Source organism: Chiloscyllium plagiosum, unplaced genomic scaffold (assembly GCF_004010195.1).
Source record: "Chiloscyllium plagiosum isolate BGI_BamShark_2017 unplaced genomic scaffold, ASM401019v2 scaf_83, whole genome shotgun sequence".
Classification (NCBI taxonomy): Eukaryota; Metazoa; Chordata; class Chondrichthyes; order Orectolobiformes; family Hemiscylliidae; genus Chiloscyllium; species Chiloscyllium plagiosum.
This window is the reverse complement of record NW_025215104.1, coordinates 25,099-35,550: the sequence shown is the minus strand read 5'-3', so window position 1 is coordinate 35,550 and position 10,452 is coordinate 25,099. Positions and strand designations below refer to the sequence as shown.

Sequence of the window (10,452 nt, the reverse complement as noted above, 5' to 3'; positions counted from 1 at the left end):
ACTTAATCGATCTGATTCCCAAAAACAGGAACGGACGGAGTCAGCATGAATTGGTGAACGGGAATTCCGGATCGAAAAATCTACCGGATCATTTCGGGGATGTTATGAGTAGTTTGTGTGGCCACCTCTCTGGACTGTAGTGAAACAGATTCCTTGATCCTGATTGTCCCAAACAATGTCAAAGTCCCTGGACATACTGTGCCAGAATCTCATGAATGAATCCTGTCTCTCTTACCCTGACTGAGAGCTGGTACCCTGAGGCCTTGAGACGTGACAATTTGGATAAAGCACGTGCAGTGTGTTTGCTGCTTTAGAACATAGAACATAGAAGAATACAGCGCAGTACAGGCCCTTTGGCCCTCGATGTTGCGCCGATCCAAGCCCACCTAACCTATACTAACCCACTATCCTCCATATACCTATCCAATGCCCGCTTAAATGCCCATAAAGAGGGGGGGTCCACCACTACTACTGGCAGGGCATTCCATGATGCTCCAAGTGCCTGACAGTCCAGCTCCTTGACTTATCACCTTCACAACAATAAGCTGCCTGGCTTATGTCTGCGATAATTAACCAGGCACTGTGAAACTGTGAACTATTAGGTTCTGGTTGAGGCATCAAAGTGCAAAAAAGCCAAGGAAAGGCAGAGATGTTGTGCCAATCCCTGAGCAGGACATGTCTCAGGCGCTGGAAAGTTAGTGTTCTTAGAGTAATAATATTCTTTGTGGACAAGTAATTCTACATTTTGATGCAGTGCTTTTATTTAACTCTGCTCATTTCGCCAGCTCCACGAGTATCTATTGGACTGGTTAATGTGAGAATCGGCTGTCGGAGTAATATGACTCTGACTTGGTCATTTGTGACACCACACACAATTGTGTCTCACATCAGTGAATATGTAATCTGATTCAACTCACAGGCCTTTGAACTGAGTAAATAAAGCCGTCGCAAACACATCTATTGATTCTGGTTGTTCTGGCACTCTAATCAAAAACATTCTTAAAAGTTTACAAGAATGTCGCCAGGGTTGGAAAGTTTCAGCTACAGGGAGAGGGTAAATAGGTTGGTGTTTTCCCTGGAGCGTCAGAGGCTGAGGGTTGACCTTATAGGGATTTATAAAATCATGAGGGGCATAGATAGGGTAAATACACAAGGTCTTTTGCCTGCGGTGGATGGTCCAGAACGAGAAGGCATAGGTTTAGGGTGAGAGGGAAACAATTTAAAAGGAACCTTTGGGGCAATGTTTTCATGCAGAAGATGATGTATGTGTGGAACGAGCTGCCAGAGGAAGTGGTGGAGGCTGGTAAAATTACAACATTTAAAAGGCAAGTGGATGAGCATATGAACAGGAAGAGTTTAGAGGGATACGGGCCACGTACTGGCAAATGGGACTAGATTAGGGTAGAAAATCTGGTCAGCTTGGACTGGTTGTGCTGTACATCTCTATCAACCTATGTGCTTTAAAAACATCAGATGTTTTCCTGCTTCACAGTGTTCTCAAAATCTCCCGTTCAATACATCCGAGTCATTCTCATCATCAAAATCCAAACTGTTGAATATTACAACAGCTTCATCTTCTCCATTTTGTTTTCTAAAATGCCGTTTGACATTATGTAGAGCTAGTTTTACTTCTGCTGTTCGGACTTGATGGGAAGGGGCGGCGTGCATCAGGGATAAAGTGATGACATTGAGAGTGAAGGCTGAACACGCAGAAAGTGACAGGTGAATTGTAACATACAACGAGTTGATTTGCACGAAAACGAGTCTGACTTGACCAAAAGGTTGTTTTTACGCTTTCTTGCACACAGACTCGGTAGACGAGAAATAAAGCAAACACGCACAACAGTGAACAAATAAAACTGCTTTTCGGATTCTTTAATGAGGGTGCACTATTCCCAGAAGGACTTCAATACCAGGACGATGCGCAAAAGTCAGATTAATATTCAGTCCCTAACTCAGATATGCAGTATATCAGATATTAAAACTGACAAGAACAGAACTACACATGATCTTAGCCAAAAGGCTGAGAAGAGATACTGGTGTTATCATCAAGATTAGAGTGGTGCTGAAAAAGCACAACAGGTCAGGCAGCATCTGTGGAGCAGGAAAATCGACGTTTCTGGCAAAAGCCCTTCATCAGGAGGTGGATTGGGCTTGGGGAGAAGGTAGCTAAGAGTGCAATAGGTGAATGGGGTGGGGATGAAGGTGATAGCTCGGAGAGGAGCTTGGAGCAGATAAGTGAGAAGGAACATTGGCAAGTAGGTTAGGTTATGAGGATGGTGCTGAGCTGGAAGATTGGAATTGGGGAAAGGTGGGGGAGGGTAAATGAGGAAGCTGGTGAAATCCACATTGTTGCCCTGGGGTTGAAAGATCCCAAGGCAGAAGATGAGGAGTTCCTCCTCCCAGCATCGGGTGGTGAGAGAGTGGCGATGGAGTAGGCCCAGACCTGCAAGTCCTCCGCACAGTGGCAGGGAGAGTTGAAATTTGTGGCCAGGGGTGGGGTTGATTGGTGCCAGTGTCCCATAGATATTCCCTAAAGTGCTCTGAGAGAAGGTGTCCAGTCTCTTCAATGTAGAGGAGATCACATCGGGAGCAATTGATACAATAAATGACATTGGTGGAAGTGCAGGTGAAACTTTAATGGATGTGAAAGGCTCCTTTGGGCTTTTGGACGGAGATGGGGGGAAGGTGAGGGCGCACGTTTTGCAATTCTTCAGCTGGTTCTTCCTCAGGAAACCAGCTCCAACTCGAAATGAATATGCTCATCCTCGGGAGCTTTCTTTAAACCTGTTTGACCTTGTCTCGACTCTCTCCACAATCCTTCCAATCGTATGGATTCCAGAACGGGAAACAATGCTCCAGTTGAACCTGAACTGGTGCATTATAAAAACACAGCAACACCTCATTGATCTTGCAGTCTCTCTCACTTGAACAAGGATCAGGAGACAGTGTTCTTTATGAGTTGTTCTCTCAGCCTGTCCTGTCAATATAGCTTCCATTAGTCCACGAGCACCCCGCTCCTGTTAACCCCTTTATGTTTTGGAGCCAAATTGTCTATTGACTCTTCTTCTGCCCGAAATCTAACAACTCACCACTTCTCCATATTGGACTTCATCTGCATTCATCCATCTACTCCACCAAAATCCCAATACCTTTCTGACATTCAACACTATCCTGCTAACAGCTCTCAGCTTCCCTTTTCACAGTCATCGATATATTTCGACATTGCGCCTCGACTCCAGGAAACGATGAACATTAAAAATTAGCAGCACCATATTTATCCATCATCTCTGGCCTTTGGTTATTGTGTGTGTGTGTGTGTATGTTTGTGTGTGTGTGTGCGTGTGTGTGTGTAAGTGTGTGGACCTGTTAAATGGTATCCATTTTCACGCCCAAACCCCTGGATAATCACACCAAGTCTTCCTCACTGTCTTACTCCAATCGCCTGGCAATAACTGGAAACGTATCATTTGTCCTCCTGGTTGGCTGCACCATCACAGTAACTTTCTGATCATTGTGTGCAGTGCACCATCACAGTAACTTTCTGATCATTGTGTGCAGGGCTCTCTCATTCCCAAGGGTTGGTAATGTTTTATAATTTCTCACCATTTTAAACAGAAGCATTCAGATTTTATCTATACTTGCTACAATTGTGTATCACATTTCAACACATCGTGTCTGATTTTTATAGTTTAAATTATTTATCTAGTGAACTGTTCAGAGATCATATTAGCACAGTTAGGAAGTTTTGGTCACGTGGAATCCAGGGAAAGCTAGTCATTTCGGCACACAATTGGCATGAAATTAGGAGACAGAGGTGGAGGTTGATGATTGCTCTTCGGACTGGAGGCCTGTGACCAGAGGTGAGCTGCAAGGATTGGCGCTGGGTCCACTATTGTCCATCATTTATATAAAGACTTAGATGTGATTATAGGAAGTATGTTTAGTAAGTTTGTAGATGACACTACAACTGGTGATGGGGTGGACAGTGAAAATGGTTGCCGCAGAATACAATGGGACCTTGATCAAGTGGGCCAGTGGCCGAGGAGTGGCAGATGGAGTTTAATTTAGATAAATTTTGCTGAATTTTGGCGAGGTAAATCAGGGCAGGACTTACACATTTAATGGTAAGATGTGATTGCTGAGCAAAGGAAACTTAGAGTGCTTGTTCACAGTTCTTTGGAAGTGGAGTTGCCAGTAGACAGAGCCATGAAAAAGGCATTTGATACACTTGCATTTATTAGACAGTGCATTGAGTATAGTTGTTGAGATGACATGTTGTGGCTGTAAAAGACTCTGGTTAGGCCACTGTTAAGTATTGCATTCAGTTCTGGACTCCGTCCTAAAGGAAAGATGTTGTGATACATGGGTTTCAGAAAAGATTTACAAAGATGTTGCCAGGTTTGGAGGGTTTGAGCCAGAGGAAGAGACAGAACAGGCCGGGGCTATTTTCACTGGAGTGTCAGAGTCTGAGGGATGACCTAATGAAGGTTTATAAGATCATGAGGGATATGGATGGGGTAAATAGACAATACTTTTTTCTCAAGGTACAGGAGTCCAAAACTAAATGACATAGGTTTCAGGTGAGAGGGTAGAGATTTAGAAGTGATCAAGAGGGTGACATTTTCATGCAGAGAGTGGTGTGTGTAAGGAATGAGCTGCCAGAGGAAGTGCTGGAGGCTGGTACAGTTACAATATTGAAAAAGACATCTGCATGTGTACATGAACCCGGAAGGGTTTGGAGTGATATGGGTTAAATGCTGGTTTATGGGACCCTCATTTCCAAAAGAAATTAAACTCACATCTCACTTCAATATCACAACTCAATATAGCACCTCAAATTCATGCATAAACAAAAACAGATAATGCTGGAGAAACTCAGCAGGTCTAGCAACATCTGTGGAGTGGGGAAGCAGTGTTATATGATGTTTCTGTGATGTCACCATGAGAACATAAGCATTACGGGCAGGAGGAGGCCATTCAGCCCCTCGAGCCTGCTCTGTTATTCAATACGGTCCTGGTTGATCACATTTCGGTTTCAACTCCACTGTCCTGCCTGCTCTCTGTCACCCTCCAACCCATTTCTCATTAAAAACCTGTCCATCTCCTCCTCAAGTGTGCACAGTGCTCTGACATCCACTGCACTCTGGTGGAGTGAATTCTACAGATTCATGATCTTTTGGGAAGTAATTCCTCCTCATCTCTGTTTCGAATCTGCCACCCCCTTATCCTAAACTCTATTTTCTTGTTCCAGATTGCCCCACTAAGTAAAACCTCCTCTCTACCTCATCAAACCTCTTTCCCAGTCTGCAGAGACAGTGATTGAAAATGGCAGGCATACAGTTATTTTACATCAGTCTTTATTGTGGAAAATACAACATCTACAGCACAACCCTCATCCACTGCCCGTGCCCCACCTCAACAAAGAACTCAATTAAAATTGTGAGACACGACCATATTGAATGTCTTGTAATAACTTATTTTTCTCAACATATCTATTTAACTTATTCTGACTTCCATCAGGTTTCCCACTGTTGACGACAACTTCATCAGTCAAGTGATGGAAGGGATAATCAACAGTGCTAACAGGCGGCACCTGCTCAGCAATAAACTGCTCGGTGACGCCCAGTTTGTATTTCGCCAGGGTCACTCAGCTCTGATCTCATTACAGCCTGGCTGCAAGCATGGACAAAAGAGCTGACTTCCAGAGGTGAGGTGAGAGTGACAGCCATTGACATTAAGGCCACTTTTGACCATGTATAGCATCAAGGAGCCCTGGAAAAACTGGAATCAATGGGGATCAGGAGGCAAATCCTCCACTGGTTTGAGTCCTACCTGGCACAAAGGAAGATGGTCGAGGATGTGGATGGTCAGTCATTTCAGCTCCAGAACATCTCTGCAGGAGTCCCTCAGGACACCACGAGGAGTCCCTCACGAGGCCCAACAATCTTCAGCTGCTTCATTTCCCTCTGTCATAACGTCAGAAGTGGGAATGTGCGCCGATGATTGCACAGGGTTCAGCACCATTCACGACTCCTCAGATACTGAAGCAGTCTGTGCTCATATGCAAAAAGATCTGGACAATATCCAGGCTGGTGTTGACAATTGGCACAAATGCCAGGCAATGGCCATCACCAATAAGAGACACTCTCAACACTGCGCCTTGATATTCAACTTTATTACCATCACAGAACCCTCACTGTCAACATCCTTGGAGTTACCATTGACCATAACTCAACTGGACTCACCACATAAACACAATGGAAACAAGGGCAGAGACTAGGGATACTGTGGCGAGTAACTCACGTCCTGACATCCAAAGTCTCTCCGTCATCTCCAAGGCACAAATCAGGAGTATAATGGAATCCCCATCACTTGATTGGATGCTTGCAGCTCCAACAACACTCAAGAACTTTGAGACAATCCAGACAAAGCAACCCGCTTGATTGGCACCACATAACCCGGAAAAAGTCCCAGCATGTCCAGCCTCTCCTCGTAACTCAAACCTCCATTCCTGAAAACCTCCTCGTAAATCTTTTCAGATTCCATTCTGCTTTTATCATATCTTTCCTTAAGCAGGACGTCCCGAACGGTCTGCAGTGTTTTAAGAGTGGTCTTACCAACAAGACATCCCAACCTCTATGCTCAGTGCTCTGATCAATGAAGGCAAGCGTGCCAAATTCTGCCTTCACCACCCTCTCTTCCTGTGACACCACATTCAAGGAAGGGCGTATCCGAACCCTACGCTCACTATCCTCCGAAACAAACATTCCAGATCCGCACCACCCACTGGCTGGAAACACTTTCCCTCAGAAAATCTACTATCTGTGAGTACAGAGTGCCAATTGTAGATTTATTCCAGTCAACATCCATTCCTCACTGAGAACTGAAGTTTCAGCTCAACATTATTTTGTAACAAATTCGCTAATGTTAATATATGTGCCTTTAGATTAATCATAATTTGTGCATAAGAAGCATTTTGGTCCCATGAACCTTAGCACAGTCTCAAAAAATATTTTGAGTAGATAAGCAGCTGCAGTCATTTTGCAGCCAATAACAATAGGAACGGTCAATGATTGATCAGAACCTACTAAAGAACCAAACTTGGGATTTAAATTGAGAGACTCGAGACAGGTAATTATAATGGATTTCAGAGTTGGAAACTGTGCACGTGTTATATTATAAAATTAGATTTTGAATAAATGAATTTCCAGTTTATATTGAAGATTCTTGACAAAACTCACTCATTAGGAAGAAAATTGTAATTTAATAGCAGAATGGAAAATGCACGAGCATTACAACAACCTGGAGAAAGTGAGGACTGCAAGTGCTGGAGAACCAGAGTTGAAAAATGTGGTGCTGGAAAAACATAGCAGGCCAGGTAGCATCCGAGGAGAGGAGAATCGACGTTTTGGGCATAAGCCCTTCTTCAGGAAACCTGTAAACATTGGTGATGGACTGGAATGCAACCCCAAACCCTGAGAGTCAGGAGGCAATTACTGGGAATGGTTTGTAGCCTGTTGCAGAACATTTGCAGTTGATCAAGCCTTTAATCTTAAAGCTGACTCACCTTTGATTTGCATTATGCTTTTGCAATGTATTCCTTCTGGCGTCGCTGACGTGACCCAGCCAAACAATATGACCTGGTGCAAGAAATCCCAGTCGCTAATGAGGTGAGTGGTGGTCGTCCGCTGGGATGGCCAGAACGAGACCGAACCAGGATCCAAGTTACAGGAATAAAAACACTTGACTATGTCCATGACCTCGCAAGCCCTATACCCCATATGCCGACCACGGCTGGGTCCGATGTCTTGCCTTCTCAACCTTGTGGTGGCCCTCAAATTAAACTCACCACCAGTTTCCTCTCTCTACTGAGAGAGTGACCCTCCAGGGCAATGCTGACTGGCTCAATGACAAAGACACAGTGGATTCATTCTAATACCCCCAGGGGTCAGTGGCAGAGACACAGTGGAGTCAGTGTGGTCTCCCCTGTGTCAGTGACACAGACACAGTGGTGTTAATCGAATGTCCCCAGGGGAAAGTGACAGAGACACAATGGGGTTAATCAGCTCTCCTCGCCCCATCCACTTGCGGATAGGGTTGAGGATGCCTTTCTCATGGATTCAGACATGCTCCAAACACAGTCATTGCTCTCAGATACCACGGAACAGTCATGGCTGGTCAAGTCCCATAGAGATAAATGCAAGTCATTGATTCATTGCTTCTCGCAGTGTTATTCTTCTCAAATGACTTTCCAGGGTTAGTGGTTTGTCCACACCTTCCCATATACCATTGTCCATGGCCTCTGTGATGTAGACTGAGAGCTTTTGGGAGGCCATGCTGTTTGTGGGCCACATCATACAGTATGGCATTAAATGATGGATTTCTCCGGATGCTCCAGATCCTCTCACAATGCAAAGGTGTTCAGATTCGGTGAATTGACAATGATAATTGCCCATAGTCCTCAGGGGTGTGTAGGTTAGGTGCATTAGTCAATGGCAAATATAGGGTATGTGAATGGTCTGGGTGGGTTACTCTTCGGAAGATCGATGGGGACATAGTGGGCTGAATGGCCTGTTCCCACAATGTGGTGATTATTTGGAATTCTCTGATCTTCAAAACTGTCAAACTTTGAGGAAGCTAGGGAAGAGATTACTGGGTCCCTCGCTGCGATATTTATATCATCAACAGACGCGGGTGGCGACCCATAGATATGAGGGTGGCTGAAGTGATGCCATTATTGACGAAAGTTATACAGGGAAAGCTAGGGAACTATAGACCAGTGAGTTTGTCATCAGTTTTTGGTAAACTCTAACAGAAGTAAAATTACATAAACAAATATGCGGAAAAGGAGAGAGTGTTTATCTACGGAGCTTCTGGAGATGCTTGCACATGGACGGCTCTGGAGAGATTGTTTATATACGGAGCCTGTGGAGAGGCCTACACATGGACGGCTCCCGAGAGATTGTTTAAATACGGAGCTTGTGGACAGGCTACACATGGACGGCTCCGGAGAGATTTTGTTTAATTCCCAAAGCTGAAAGTTGAATGTTGGATTATTTGAGGATTAAATTTCTCTCATTTGTTCAGTTAAGTGTTTCATTTATTTTTAATATTTATATTACTTTTATTTACTTTGGTTTTGCATGCTCCAAGTGAAACCTGTGGATACAGAAAGTCAAGTTATTTTTAGACAGAAGGTGCTATTGAGAGCTGCTTGGTTTTATACTTAATGTCATTGAAGACATACAGGAGACACTGAGTGTTATGACGAGTAGATTTCGCGAAGTGATTACTCAGCAGAATCAGTCGGATGAACAGTCAGGAAATGGAAAAGGGTAGTTCAGAAATGTCCTGTGGCTATTCCCCGCTTTGTTCTGTTTCAGGTGCTGTTGATAGAGATCGTCTCTCAGAGATAAATAGAAATAGTAGCCAGATCTTGGGCACTAAGAATGAATCTTACGTTAATCAGGTTTTTCTAGATTTAAAAGAATATTTCTTATCGTGGGCTCAGCTGTCAGGAGCACAGACAAGATATTCTGCAGCAGTAACGGTGAATCTAGGAGAGTATGTTGCTGTTTTGGTGCCAGGGTAAAGGAGTTCTCAAAATATGTGAAGGAGATTGTCAAAGGGGAGAGGAAGAAATTGGACATATTGTACACATTGGGAGGAATGGCATCGTCAGGGCAAGGGTTAGGGCTTTGCAGAGTGAGTCTAAGAGGTGAGGTAGAAAGTTCTAATACAGAATATCATACGTAATAGTCTCGGGTTTACTTCCAATGCCAAGTTCTAATGTGGTAAGAAATAAAAGGAGAGGGCAGATAAATCAATGCTTGAAGAGCTGGTGCAATGTGCAGGGAGTCCATTTCATGGATTATTGGGATATCGTCTGAGACAGAAAAGACCTGTTCAAAAACCTTGGTTTCACCTGAACTGGAAAAAGGACTATATCCTTCTCGGGAAATCTAATATTTCTAATTCGAGAGCCTGTAAACTTTTAAAGTTGTAATATTGCAATTCTGTTCTTCCTATCGGAAAGATCTTGTGAAACTTGAAAGGGTTCAGAAAAGATTTACAAGGATGCTGCCAGGATTGGAGGATTTAAGCTATAGGGAGAGGCTGAACAGTCTGGGACTGTTTTCCCTGAAGCGTCGGAGGCTGAGGAGTGACTTTATAGTGGGTTACAAAATTATGAGGGGCATGGATAGGATAAATAGGTAACGACTTTTCACTGCGATCGGGGAGTCCAAAACTAGAGGCCATAGGTTTAGGGTGAGAGGGGAAAGATATAAAAGAGACCTCAGGAGCAACATTTTCACTCAGAGGGTGGTACCTGTGTGGAATGAGCTGACAGAAGAAGTGGTGGAGGCTGATACAATTGCAAAATTTAAATGGCATTTGGATGGCTAAATGAATAGGAAGGGTTTGGATGAATATGGGCTGGGTGCTGGC

The 10,452-nt window shown here is 44.0% G+C and overlaps 1 pseudogene; it reads right to left on the bottom strand.

Moving 5' to 3' along the window:
* Positions 1 to 1,879: 1,879 nt before the first annotated feature.
* On the bottom strand, positions 1,880 to 2,035 carry LOC122548162 (annotated as a pseudogene).
* Positions 2,036 to 10,452: the final 8,417 nt, after the last annotated feature.